The 15101-nt window shown below is 42.9% G+C and overlaps 1 protein-coding gene across 1 annotated transcript in view; it reads left to right on the top strand.

The window, feature by feature from the left end:
* The window catches only part of bcl11bb (BCL11 transcription factor B b), a 39166-nt gene that overhangs the window by 18530 nt on the left and 5535 nt on the right, over positions 1–15101 (top strand). The window lies entirely within an intron of this gene.

Here is a 15101-nt window from a genome sequence, read left to right as displayed (position 1 = left end):
GCATCAAATATTTTTGTGGTTTGCGAGCTTTGTCTGCCATTTTTCAGCAATTTAGTGAAAGTGAAAGGAACTGCTTGAGTCCTCCTAAAGTTTGCACATGTGCAACAATAAATGGGCAAATTAAAGGCTGCCGATTGGAACAAAAATTAAGGGTAAAGATATTTAACCTTTCCATCAGATTTCTTTCTTGTATGTATTCTAGCTTTTACACACATCTGTCCTTGGACCTATACATATGTGTGTGTGTGCAATTACAATATACGTGTCCCTGCCTGCGTATGGGCCCCTAGCCTCGTTGGCCCATAATACCGCGCCTCAGACAGGACCACCCCAGGGGCCGTCTGACTCTGCTTGTGTCTGTCTGTTCTATAGCAGCAGGGTCAACTGGGTCTGCAAGGGGGCTGCTAAAGTGGCACAGCTGCACACACACACACACACACACATATATATATAGGTGTATTTCCCTGTGAATGCACGGACGTCGATACGCACGGCGATAAGAGGCACACAAACAGAAAACATATGCCTGTGCAAGAATGCATACAATGGCTCTCATCTCCCATTAAGGCCTGCATCTCCCACTAAATACACACACACACACGCGCGCGCACACCCCCGCACACATGCAGACCCACTCTCAGCTTAAAGGCTCCCACATGAAGGCATCAAACACTCCACAGCCAGCTTTATGGCACTCATATGGCAGCAGATTTGATATTTTCCTACCACAGCGGGGGAATAAAACTTGCCACTAATTTGGACTGCGAGCGCCACCGCTAACTTTCAGCATGTGCTGACTGACTGTGTCTTCCAGATGTGCGGACTCTTTGCTCCTTAACAGCCTTTTTACTGAAGAGGCTTTAAAGAAAACTCCACGCACCGTCCCTGCTACACATGGCGAGCGACGATGGCGTTCCTGACGCCTTGGCGCAACAACCCTCACCTCCCCACCCTTCCAAAAACACACACACACACGCAACCACACACACACACACACACTTTTTTTTTTGCATTTAGCTTTTGAGTGAAGTGTTGACGTGAACTTCATGCTCCCGCTGCCACCGATCGTCAGTCGCCTTGTGTCAGTGGGAATCTGCGAACGTGTTTATGTTCACTGTGTAAATAGCTATAATCAAGATATTTTGACTACGCGACTGTAGTTACAGTATTTGAGCTGCCGGCTTTCTCGCTCTGTCTAGCAGATGTGCTGAGTAATGGAGCGTTTCTTTTCTTAAAAAGAACATACAGTACATGTAGTGAAAGCATGCCTTCAGATGGAGAACCTGCTCAGCTGCATGTCTAGCTTGGCCTACTTTGCTTACCCGCTCTAAACCTTGTGCAGATTACTAGACAACATGCACGGTTCTTGTTCACTATATGACAGTATATGTTTGCTTCTGAGAATAACTGAGCTACTATTTATAGCAGTGAAAAGTAAAGTGTAGGGTGCTTGTTAATCAGCTACCTTCTACACTCTTCTTCTTCCCCTCTTTATCTTATTAGTGCTCTGACTTGGGTGGGATTGTGAGAGAAGAGAGGAGACAACATATTTCCTTTTTACAAGCCGTCTCACCACAAGAGATATTGAAAGACTTTCATAGCACATTTACAGTATCCCCCCTGCTCTCCCTCAGTTCATCTGCTTGTTGAGTAATTACAATAAAAGAGAACTCTACAAAGACAATTCATGTAATATGAACCAGTTTGAGTCATAGGCGAACTGTCCGCCAGGCCAGCAGGGGGCTCCGGAGAGGACTTTAATTCTCAAACATAATTCATATCAGCAGGTGCTTTCTCATTTTGCGCCTTTGTAGTTTTGGCTGTTTTGTGGGACAACTTTTCTTTGGCTGAATTTGAACTGTTTATGACGAGACGAATCACACCGACCACATTTCATTTTGTGTGTCTTATGGGGACATTTCGTGCCCACTACACAACAGATGACTTCAAGTAATTTTCTTCTTTCTACTCATAGCCTAGCGCTACAAAGTGTGCTTATCTGACTTAGCAACATACCTGCTAGCAGAACGTTGCTTAGAAACCCTAAGCAGGAAATCACTTCAGATTTATTTGGGTTTATTTGGGACTCGAATTGCCCAAACTAGGATAGGTTGAAAGGTGTGTAGTAAACAGTCTTCAGTAAGAATGTGAATAATTAAGTTTAATTACACATGGAATTGGAAGTTCATCAACAATGCTCCAATGCCAGGAGCAGAAAAGTGACATGACAAGGTTAAGATCACGGGTACAAAACAGAGGCATGTGTTGACAAAATTGCAAAGCAAAGGTATGAAATAGTTGTGATGAATCTCTTTCATTCCTGTGGAAGAAAAATAGTAAAACTGAGAAATGACTGGTTTCTGGTAAAACTTTATTCCAAAGAGCTACTTCTTTACAAAGTAATGCCAACTGACTGACATGCTATGGAGTTAAATGACGAATGATGATGTTTTAGAATCCTGTTTTCAATTAAACAGTACTGGTCCCATGCTGCCCAGGGTCCCATTCAATTTTGGCACAGCCCTGTCCACCTTCTGTGTTGTTCTGATGCGGGCTTGTTCCAACACCAGGATCTAGAACCATATATTTTTTTAGCTCTATAATACACACACACCCCTCACATACTGTGGAAATTAAATAAAGGGGGAGGAAAAAATAAGTAGAAAGCAGATGTTTTGGCAATAAAAGGCAGAGGTACTTTCATTTTTAATCTAACGCTAACATTTTTCTTTGTCAGTTACAGAGTCGTTAGATTTGATTTGGTTCAGTTTGCCCATCTATGTCTTTATTTTTTCTTTCCACTGAAAGCTCAGTCATAAACCAGGGCATTTGGAATATCGTCAATACCTCAAATATTGATCAAATACATTTAATGAAACTTTTCCTACCCTATTACTTTTAATCACTTAATAAAACCGTGGGGCCGCCAGCAGGAAAAGAACAGCAATCCGTTGCTTTCTGAACGGCGGAGGGCCTGCGCTGTCACGTCCGTAGTCGGCACTACACACACACACACACACACAGAGAGAGAGAGGGGTGGAGGTTAAGTGCTGAGGGTTAAGGAGCTCCCCGTATGCTGGAGTAATACATATTTTTCCAGCAAACTGTCTCTCTCTCTTTTTTTTCATGCTGGTCTTTCCCAGAGCGAGCCAGAAATGAAATAAAGCTCGAGATGTTATCAGAGTGATGGTGCCAGCGGAGCTTGTCTGGGCCTGTGGTCTGGCTGGGGCAGCACTGGCCCGTACCAAGCGCCTGCATGTGTGCGCGAGCGTGTTTATGTAGGCGTGTGTGTGTGCGTGTGTGTGTGTGTGTCCTGGAGGGCTCTGGATAGATGAAAGCTTGCTTTAACCATAAGCTATGCAGGAGCCGTGCCAGGAGCAGGAAATGTATCAGCATGATAACAGACAGAAAGAAAGAAAACGAAGGGGGAAAAAAAGAAGAAATGAACGAGTGGGTAAAAGGAGGGAGAAACAGAGGGAGAGGCCACAGGGGAGGGCCCGGGGCCAAATTCAGCCACATCGTGTCACTTCATAAATATGTGTTGAGAGAAGAATCAATGTTCATGCTTGCATTTGAGCGTGCACGTGGGTGTGTATATGTATGCGGGCGTGTGTGTGTGTGTGTGTGTGTGTGTAGCAATCTGAGGCGATGTGTTGGAGACAAGACAGGAGACCGTTTGACACACCTGGGTATGTTTCAGGACACACTCTGGAGAGAGAACAGAATTCCCCTGGAGACATGACCGTTGCAACGTGAATAATGTTGTGCTGCTGGTGTTCAATAGATCATAAAAAAGACCTCATAAACATACATGATAAAAAAAAGAACAACCCCCCCCCTCAAAAACAAAGAAAAACACACTTTCTAACATCGTCATAACTCTTTCTTTTTTCTTTCTCACAGACAAATCAGAGTTTGTTTGTTGGATTTTTGGCGGGTGGAAAAAGCTGTTGAAATTGTTACGTTTATGCATCTCGCTGACACTTTTATCCATAGCGACTTGCAAGTGAAGGTATAAAAGTGAGGTGGATATAAAAGCTGGCAATAAGCTGTTTCTATATATTCATGAATGCTGAAGATCTGGAATATTTATTTTTATGAATTTTGTTTTTGTTGAGTGGTTTTCTGTTTTTTTTTTTTTTTTTTTTTTTTACATTTGCTCAGATGGAAGCAGACGTCTGCTTTGGATCATTTTGAACTTGGACTTGAAAATGTCACTTGATAAACTTTTGAATAGTCACACCCTGTTTTAGAAACTCTAACAACTCTACTACACGTTTACATTGAAGGCAGAGGCCTTCATGTAAAAATAAAATCTTATTCATAGGTAAAAAGACAATTTCTCTCCTTGTTGGAGTTCAGTTAACACTAATTACATGACTTGCAAATTACCGTGTAATGGAATACTCCTTGCGCTCCCTCCAGACGATCTGACAAGCGAGAGTGAGAAAAGACCTTTTTTTTTCTCATGACATCAATGTTAGTACACTGTTGAAACAAACTCTTAAAAGTGACCCACCCTCAACAAAAGTGATGTAAACGTCTGCGTGCATTTCATTTGGATATATAGGAATCGAGAGCCATCCCAGGATTGTTAACAGGATTATGATATTCGGTCTCATTTCCGGTTTTTATTATTCATTAAATTAATAGCAGTAAATAAGTGGGGGGTGGGGGGAGGAGAGATGGGGTGGAAACAACATTGCTTCTCTGATTTGTTCATTTAGTCTGGGAGTTGTGTCTGAAGTGCAGCGTTTGAGTGAGGAGTCAGGAAAGAGGGGCCAGCTGACATTTATTTACTGATGAATTTGCTGTTACTTTGTGAATAAAATGTGACTCCAGCAAAGACAGGAGCCGCAGACGTAACTAGACGAGCAATATTAAACCCTGACTACAAATTATGTAATAATAGTAATAATAATAGTGAACTGTTTTACTCCGTTTAATTACGTAATACTAATTATTGCATTTTCAGTTCTTTAAACTACAAATAAAGCATCCTAAATGGGAATTTAAAAAAAATTTTTTTTACAAAGCTCGCAGTTCAAAATGGAAAGTTTGTAATCTAGATATTTTTTTGTAAGAAGTTGAGTGCTCTTGGGCCCCCCACTGCTGGCCTGGAGGACTGATGCAGCCGGCTGTGTTTTAATGAACGTACTTCAGAGCAGAAATTGTGGAAGATTAACAGCTAAAAGATGAAATTGACACATGAAAATATGACCAATTCTAAAAATGTACTTACACAACATAGTTTAACTAATAAGTTTCAGATTAGTTTGTTCTCCTGTGTTACAGTATTAATTGGTTTTGATAAAGGCATAAAGCGTTACAAGAATAGTAAGATCATTTTTATTCCAACAAGGTGGCATGTAAATTGTTTCCGTGACAACCATAAATGAGATGTGTCGTTAATTTGGGAATGACTGCTTCAGAGTTAAATATCAATGAATTAGCATTAGCGCAAATGGTAAAGTAGTAGTTATAGGTAAAGTAGTAGTATAGTTATAGTAGTAGTTATAGCTACTTTACCATTTAAAGTTAAAAAAGAACAAAAAGCTGTTTGAAAAGCCTTAATCAACAGTTCCTGATGTATATATGTTCACCCTTAGTGTTTTCTCATCAAGTGTGATGAATGAAATTAGCCAAACAAAACCATAAAATGAACTTTAATCAGAATGTTCTGCCAGGATTTGTTACCAACATTTACTGTTTTATTTCATCACTATTTCAGACTACAATCTGACATACTTGATTCAGATGTGAATAGTTTAGGATTAATATTCAACAGAGTTCCTTTTTTACAGTGGAGCGAAGAAACACGTTAAGCAACAGGGATTGGGTCACGACTGTTATCCGGCGCTGACTCTACTGGGTTTTACTGTGTTTGTAAAGGGAGAAAGAATAAAGTTTTTAATGGGGTGCTGTAAGCTGGGAGGGCTCGTGCACCATTCAAGGCCTCGCTTGTTTCTTCCTGTGGGCTCCCAGTTAAGCAGGACCGGCTACTCAGCTTTAGTGGGCAGAGCCCAGCTGGGACCCATTACTGCATGGCACTCTCTGTGAATGAATAGGCATATAGCATGCAAACACATATACACAAACACCACAAGCTCGCACCACAAAAGAGCCACTGTCTGAAATGCAACGTGTGAGAAAAAGGCTCGCTCTCGGGAGCGTTCGCAACAGGAAATGAGCACCACACGTTGTGATCCGACGCCTAAATAGTTATCACAATTTGCAGGTATTATGTGTAAGTAATTTAATTATTCGCAGTGTGCTGCGCTTAGGCAAATATGCTGTGATGGCTACCATGTATAAAATGACATTTGCGTGACATTTAGAGATTCCACGTAGCAAAATTTCGCACGAGTCAATTTCATTTTATGCGCCGGCGTTCCTCAGGCTCATTTCGAGGTAAAACCTTAAGCAAACACTGTGGCGTACCTGCACACCAAGTCTCCATTTTATTGTCAAATCAGTTTTGAGTTTTCTGTCGCAGTATGCCATACTTCCTTTTAAAGTTTTTTCCTGTTTTTTTTAAAGAAATATTTGCAGTTTATTCCCATCTGTGAAAGTATATATATGTATTTATATATATATATATATATATATATATATATATATAGTTTTTTATATTAGTGAACAATTGTAGATTCTGTCTTGTTTTAATCACCATACCTCACACTTAAATGACTTTAAGGATGACACTGCTGCTTCTTTTTTTCTTGATTTCTTTAAATATCATGCTGCTGGTTTCCCCTGCTGACCTGTCATCGTATAATAGATCAGAGATGAACTGATTGCAGGGGTGGATCTACAGGGGGGGGGGCATGGCGGGTCAGTTGGCCACCCTGCAGTAAAGCTTTGCCTCCCTTTCAACCCATAAATGTTATGTCTTTAAAATAAAACGTTTTTTCAAATAACACAATTATGAAATAAATAAATGACAAAGGGCATGTATACCTAAAGCTTGCCTTTATTTTCTTAGTACAGCAGTTTCCCCCCCCTGTTTTTGTGGATATTTGGTTGTCTCTTTTTACATAGCTGGGAGATTCTCACATACTTCACAGAGGATGTTCAGCATTGCCACCCTGCTATGACCTTTCCCACCTGTCCCTCTTTTGTCCCCCTCATGTAAAAGTTTCTAGACCCGCCACTGACTGACTGATTGTAACCTCACCCCGCCGATAGAGAAAACCGAAACACATCTCTACTTTTATTTCCATTGTAGCTGCCTCTTTTAGGAATGTGTGTTTTTTATTTTTCGTACTTTGAACCTCTCCTCTCCTCTCCTCGTGACTCGTCTTTCCCACCGCGCGGCCCGAACATCTTTAATCCCCGACTCCATCTCACTCCTCTCTCTTACATCTTCTTTTCAACCGCAAGCACGGCTGAGTGTCGTCCATTTGTCAGGCTCGCATGACAGACAGCGGACCCCAGAAGCGTGCGTGGGGTTCGTCTTGTGTCCCCACCCTACCCCAACACACACACACAAATAGATGCAGTTATTTATTTATTTTATTTTATTGGAGCTGATGGCAATGAGTCAGGCTTAGAGAAATGCCACAGAGAGCTTAGCTAATGCACTTCACCAAGCTCCCCTTTTTCTTCTCATTCTCTGGGTTTTTGTCTCCGTTGCTCCTTTGCCAAGAGTCGTAGCTCTTCACTGACAGAGAGGTCTTGCCAGTCCATTTTGCACGCCGCCTCCCTTGTGCCCTCCTTGCCTAATGGAAGCAACACGCTCCGCGAGAACCTCCCGCTCCTCATCCTCCTTCTCCTCCCTCTTGCGCATTGTTGTTCAGCTCGCCCCGTCTCCTCGTGCGTTTTTTTGCGCGTGTGCGCCTGCGATCAAGCTGTTCGGTAGAGACACCCGATCACCTTTTTATTGTTCGTTTGACCCACATCCCAGGAGGAATGAGGGTCGGGGCGGAGCACCCGGATACCTTGGGTACAGGTGCTCGGTGTGAGATGGGCCACTGCGGGAAAAGGTTGCAGATAAAGGAACAGAAACAAAACATTTTGTGCGTGGCTTTTTTGGGGGAGTGTGTGTGTGTGTGTGTGGCGGGGGGGGGAAATCTGTGGGCCTTTTTAAGTCGTGCTGTTGCTTTAAATCTTCTCTCAGGCCTGTCAAGGCATTTCAGCTGGTCATATAGGCTGCAAACACACACACACACACACACAGATGTATATGGTTAACAGGCCAAAGCTGCTACGAGTTAACATGGAGCCAGTCACACTGTGTGAGAGCCTTACCCCCTGCCTGCTACTGCCACCCTCCATGCTCTCTCTCTCCTTTCCCTTTCCTCTCCCTTTCTTTTGCTACACGTGTTTCTCTCTGCTTTTTCCGCTGCGACATTACTGTCCTTGCCATCCTCTTCGACAAAGAACACACACACACACATACACACACACGCACACTGGCAGATGATCTCTGTGGCCCCTGATTAGTCTCCTTCATGACAAACAAGCCGTCAAAAGCTGAGGGAAGGAGAAAAGGAGGAGTGGGGATGCTCTGACGAGGAACAGAGCAGAGGTGCAACCGGGGGTGGTGGGTGGGAGGTGTGATAGAGAGGGTTATGGGGGGGGCAAGGGGTGAGGTGAGGAGGCTGGGACCCCTGGGTACCCCCTAGATCACAGCCATGCTAATGAGGAGCTGCTTCACCAGCAGCGGAGGTGTCAGCTAAAGCCCTGACAGGTGCACATGCACGTACTCCCAGGGATTGTGTGAGTGTGTGAACAAAGAGAGCGAAGGGGTGCACGTGTGTGTGTGTCTGTGTGTTGTGTGCACTGAAAACAGAGAAGAGAGGGGCGGGGGAGGGGTGCAGGAGGGCAGGTTTACGTCCCAGTGGCCTAGCCTGCGGGCGGCTTTGTTCTGTATGCAAATGTGCCGCCCCGGCGCGCTGTCGCCCTTGATGGAATGCCGGAGTGGCGGAGCGGCACCTGAACCGGCGGAATGTCGCGGCGCTCGCTCGCGTCCCTGACGCCTCCTGTAGCACATTCTCCTCATCTTCCTCCCTAACAGCCAGCACCTGCACCGCTCTGTCCCGTGTCTTACATTAATGCGACGTTGTTCCACACTGTCTGTTCCGCCGCCGGATGTCAGATAACTCGCCCCGTGAGCTCTGGAGTCCGGATGCCGCTCAGCTCTGTGTAGAATTTCACACACTGTGAACTTTTCACTTTTTTTTTTGTTTTAATGTTTTCATTGTCATGTCATTACCCTCAAACTTTACTGTATTTTATTGGCCGTTCTTTTTTTATGAAACGTAGCACATAATTGTAGGTTGAAAGGGAAAGGATATGTGGTTTTCGTTTTTGTTTTGCATACAACTATATAAAAAAAGATTTGGTGCTTGTTGAGCTCCAGCAGATCTAGAAACAGGAAAAAAAAAGAAAAAAGCTCAGACTCAGTGAGGTTGGATGGAGAACATCTTTTGACATCAACTTTCAATTCTCATCACAGATCACCAACTGGATTTAGTTACTTTGACTGGACCATTTCATCTTTCTGTTTAGGATTATTGTCCTGCTGAAATCTCTGCTGCTGCCCTGAAAGATTCCCCTGAATTTAACTCCAACCACTTTCATATCAGCTCTGCTGAAGAAAAGCCTTCCCCAGAACATGATGCTGCCACTACCATGTTAAATGATGTGTTTAGGCTGCTGGTTTAATATTTTACATGTAGGAGTAACAAAAATAAAGTCTTACACTCTGTAACAAGTCTGTTAACTTGTTTTATAACTTAACCCCTTAACTGTCATAAAGACCCACTGACTTGCATGTAAGTGTTTTTGTGGGGTGACAGTGAAGGGGTTAAACTTCACACTAGTGGCGGGAGATACAAACGTAGAATTTTACCGCAATATTTTGTGGTCCTGTTATGATAACCATTAAGAGTATGACAATAAAAAACCTGTTTATTACCGATTACTTTTTAAGCAATAAATAGTTTTGCAGAACGATGAGTGCATGGCACAGCATTGAGAGCGCCACAAACACAAATATTGTTCTTCAGAAACATTCTCAACCGAAATTGACTTTTTCAGGACGCCACTTACTTAAAAAGAGAGGGAGATTTATTCAACTGAACTGCAAAAAGTAACTGCGTTTAACCCTATTTTTGAATTTACTGATATTTATTGATGCTCTCATTGAACAAAATGTGCAGCAAAAAGCTAAATTAGCATTTATGACTTCTACTGTCAGGTTTAAAAAAAAAAAAAAAGATATTAACATCAATGCCCCTGCTGTGTTCCTAAGTATTTATGATGCTGTTTGTTCTCCAGTGTTCTTCAATAGAACAACTGGATTTATACTTAATTTCGATTAAATTACACACAGGTACTCCTGTAGGCCATTGGTGAAAGTATCTGAGTAAAAGAAGGAGGATACGGTCTGCATGCTTCTTTTTTCTTAATTCGGACAAACATTTGAAAGCCATTAACTTTCTATTTTGTGTTGATTTAGTCAAGACAAAATGAGAAACAAATGATGTGAATTTGCTGCCATACAGTCGTGGGTCTCCTTTGACCCGTTCTCTTCTTGCACAACGCTGACCCTGCAGGTCCCACAGGATTACATCACCTGATAAAGGCCACTAAGTGGAAACGGAGGGACCTCAGGCTTTAATGAACCAATCAGAAATCACATGTCAGCGTTCCAGGATGGCATATGTGAATTTCTTAGCTAGAGTCAAACCCACACGGCCGCAGCGTACAGACTGGTTCGTACGTCAGCGCTACCAGACTCACGCCACCTTTGCTACACTGGCCATATGCAAACAGTCAATACCGTGGCTCCTCTTTGTACACTGGCATTTTGTTTGTACTTTTTAAGGCAAAATAATGGCTATAAAAGGCAATCTGGAAAGAATAAAATCTGATGTAAAGCTCAGATCTCAGTCCCTGTAGACTGGGTTAATTGGCCTGGTGGTTTAGTAAAAGAAAAAAAAAAAAAAAAACAACGCAGGAGAGAGGGAGAGCATTATTACTGGCCCACCTCAGCTTCCATGCATGTGCCAATGTTTTAATAACTTCCTCCAGGCCTCCTGGCCCTTAGCCCTTGTTTCCCCACGCAGGACAAAGAGCTGCCCTCCTGAGCTGGTCCCGGGTCTGTATTGTGCACTTCCTCCCCCCGTCCCGCCCCTTGTTTTCATGGGAAAGCCTGCCAGCGTGAACACCTGGGCAGAGAAATAACAGATAGTCCCCCCTCTCTTTTAGGTGAATTCCATTACAGCAAAGCGTTTTACAAATTGCTGGCGAAACGACAAAAAAAACAAAAAAAAAAAACATCAGCGGAAACGCAGTGTAGCGTATTACCGAATCCTGCTGCGACTCCATTTCATTTAATCTCTCATCTCAGCCTCGTTCACAAAGAAAGAAAGAAAAACACACACACACACACACACGCACATAGGAATGTGTGGCAGAGTAAATTGGCCGATTAGGTCCAGCGTCGGTGGCTGCGTTGAGAAGGAGGAGGATGTAACCGTTCTAACTGGCACTTGACCTCGGCGGTCAGAGGGGGGAAAGGTCAGGCCCTGCATGTCGGGCAGGCGACTCTGATTACCACAGACTGAAGCATGACATGACCCGCCATGATCCTTTAATGAGGGCTTGTATAGGCCAGAGCACTGAATGTCAACCCTCTTTTAACGTTTAGTTTTCATCCTATCAATTTACACTATAAAAAAATAGTTTTGGGGCATACTAATTATATATATTATACACAGCTCTGGAAAAAATTAAGAAACCACTTAAAATGATCAGGTTTTCTGATTTTACTGAAAAAGACGCAGCGCTTTCAGACCTCAAAGTTCATATTCATTTAGAAACAGCAATAATGTTTTAACTCAGGAAGAGTTCAGAAATCAATATTTGGTGGAATAACCATGAGTTCAGTGCAGTGGTCTCTTAATTTCTTCCAGAGCTGTATATATAAAGAACAGGTATATAAGTTCGTAAAAATAATGTCAGCTTTTTACAATTTTTGTAATAAATACTAAACTTTGACTAAATGACTGAAGCTGTTGGTTCCGTCAACAGATTAAGGCAATTTCTAGTTTGAGATGAGGGGGCAGTTAAAGTCGAACTGAAGCTGAGCAACTTTGCGCAGAGACAATCTTTGTCAATGAAAATAACTAAGGACAGCACAGGAAAGATTAACATGCCACCTTATCAGAATACATTCAGAAAGTTTATTATTACATCTGTAGAGTTTTATGTCGTCATCATTAGCCACGGCTTTTTTCTTCCTCATCTATTAGCCTGTAAGTCACAAACCACATAAGATACGGGATCCCAATAACTTGTTAGAAAATTGCTAATTTAATTGGGAACAATCATTTTTGAGATTGACTGGAAAACTATGGTGTCTTTTAGCTAATATACTACACAAAGCTACACATCTTTACAGAACAGAACCGACCCAAGGCACTGGCAAAAGCCGAGTCGTTGGATCCGCAACGAGAGGTTGACTTTTTACACTGATCTCAAAACTTTACATTTGTTCTGTTGTTTTTGTTAAGATATGTTAACAATGACCTGCTTTACAAATCTTACTGACAAGATTACAACTGGCAAAATTTGTTGAAGCTAGCTTGGCAATAGCATTAATGCTAAAGTCAAATTTGTTTGCTAACCCTCAGCCCGTTGGTGTTGCTAATGAAGACGAACCAGATCAGCCAAGTGATCTAAGTAAATATAGACTAACTAATTCAGCAAGTAATTTCATTAAAAATAGTTTAAATGATCCAATTTCATTTAAATGTCTATTAGCTGTTAAATAATTTAACCCGTAATTAAAATCCAATGTATGTAAATTGTTACTTCGATTTCATTGGGTAACTTTGCTTTATTATGGTCTGGTTTACCATTTTTCCTGCTCTCTGTTCAACCCCCCACCCCCTGTTGCTCTCTTGCTTGTTGGGGAAGTTGATGAAATTTGTCTTTGGCCATCATTAAGCAGCCACCATTGACTGCCACTCTATTAGCTGCCACGCTTCCTTTGGCAGCATATGGTGCACCAGTGTAAGATATGACAAGATGCAAATTTGTTGCTGTAGCGGTGGTGGGGCTAGTAGGTTATAAGCATGGCGGGTTTTGATTTACTTGGATTCATAATCCTAGTGTATATATAGTGGAAAAAAAGAATAGAAAAAGCAGACATGAAGTAGCTCAATCCTTTATAGTTATTAGTTATAGGTCCAGAGATAATACAGCTCTGTCCCTGTGGGGGCATGTAAATAGCCTCCGTGTGTGTGGTGCAGTGTGTGCGCCCAAGCCAGTCAGGTCCCTTAAATCCCCCCCGACCCCTCTTCTTTACCCCTCCATTCCTCCTTTTCCCTTCCCCTCCCTGGCTCTCTTCTCCCCATCCAAGCTGTTAAGCTGTCCAGCTCTCCGCTGCCAAGCGGCCGTGTGAAGCTTAGCCAAACTAAACACGGGCAGGCAGCCCTCCACTCGCCCCGCACACGCACGCAGCTGTGCGTGTGCGAACGCAGGCGCACATGCCCCCCTCGCGTGTGCGCAAAACGGGGGGCTCCGATTTGCACGCGCGCGTCAACGCGCTACCCCGTATTAGCAGCGAGAGTCGGGTCGCGTCCCAACCCACACAAATAGTGAAAGTGACGGCTGCACCAGAGCACTGCTAATAGCGGAGGAAAACCGACAGAATCAGTAAATGAGCCCCTCATTAACTTTTTCTGACCCTTTCTCCCCAGAGGCAAGCCAAACCAATCACAGAGCCAAATCAGCTTCCTGTACCAGACACTGATCCAACATCAGCTTTCGCTCATCTGCTCTCCTCGGTGCAAAGTGAGAGCGTGTGAATTTGTGCGAGAAAGGATGTAGACTGTGGAGTGGAGAGAACATATTCCTGAGCGTGTATGCATGTCTGCATGTGTGTTTTACATTCCATTACAAAGGGTGGCTTTGAGGCAGTCAGCCATCTTAAGGACTCTTTTGTTGATCATATAAAACTCTGGCCAAGCCTAACTTCCCCGGCTTTGTGTTGGCCCCTCCGGGGCTTCAAGCTCTGGGACGACTGTACCAACTTGACTCCACTTGCGGTAGCCGCTGATCATAAAGTAGATTCAGATGCCTTGCAAGCAAACACAAGACTGTGGAAATGCCTCTTCAGTGGAAGCCTGCGTTCAATTAGATGAACCTCTACTGGGTTTTTTTTGGGGGGGTTTTTTCCTGAGTCAAAAGCAGGCTGACAGGGCCATGCCACAGTGACTGATAGATGCATTTGGTATTATTAAGTCACTGCATTTAAAGGGGTAATTTGTCAACGAGTGACGCTCAGTTCTCAGAGTGTGGAGCCACAACAGATCTCTTTACAGTCCCCCGTAACTACACCAGTGACGCAGGGATCCATTTAATGTGGACACAGTTATAAAACCAGCAGCACTTTTATTTACTCATCAGCTCTATCTCTTCTCTGGTGTGTGCTTCTCTGGTTTCTCTCTTTGTCTCCCCCTCCTGTTCCATCCGCTACCCCCAGCCCTAATATCTTCAGCTTTTTACCCATTGTTCGCTCCCCGGTTTCCATATGGAAATGACAGAGTTGACGAGATGGATCTGTATATTAAAGCCCTGCTGACATTAGAATTTGCATAATGTGTCACAGCCTAAGGGCAATACCTGCCACCTATATTAGCCTGTAGAAACACACCCTCTCTTATGAAGTCTCATAACACAACGCACAAACAGAAAGCTCATCTTACGCTTCAGTCTCAGGGTAATAAATTTTCCCAAATGCCTCACATGTTCATGCGCACAATAATTCAAAAGACAAAGGTTGGCTTATCTTAAGCACTGAAACAGAATTCAACTTCTTTTCATGTTTCTTGAAGACATGGCCACTCTTTTCTAAAAGGCTTCCCCAGTCCTGACAACAGATTGAAAGTTTATAAGCTAAGAGGTGAAATTTTTTTGGGAAACGAAACGACGGGTCCAGTTTCCTACTTGTTGCACAACTGGAAATGTCATGTTTTCATTGACAAAGAATCTACATCTATATGATCAGTGTGGTTGTTGAATAAAAAGGCTTTTTGTACATTATTTGAGAAGTGTGTTTTTACAATGTTTTTTTTCCCTTTTTT

This window comes from Xiphophorus couchianus, chromosome 15 (genome assembly GCF_001444195.1).
Source record: "Xiphophorus couchianus chromosome 15, X_couchianus-1.0, whole genome shotgun sequence".
Lineage (NCBI taxonomy): Eukaryota > Metazoa > Chordata > Actinopteri > Cyprinodontiformes > Poeciliidae > Xiphophorus > Xiphophorus couchianus.
Note: the sequence above shows the minus strand (reverse complement) of the source record. Positions and strands in the feature narration are given on the sequence as shown.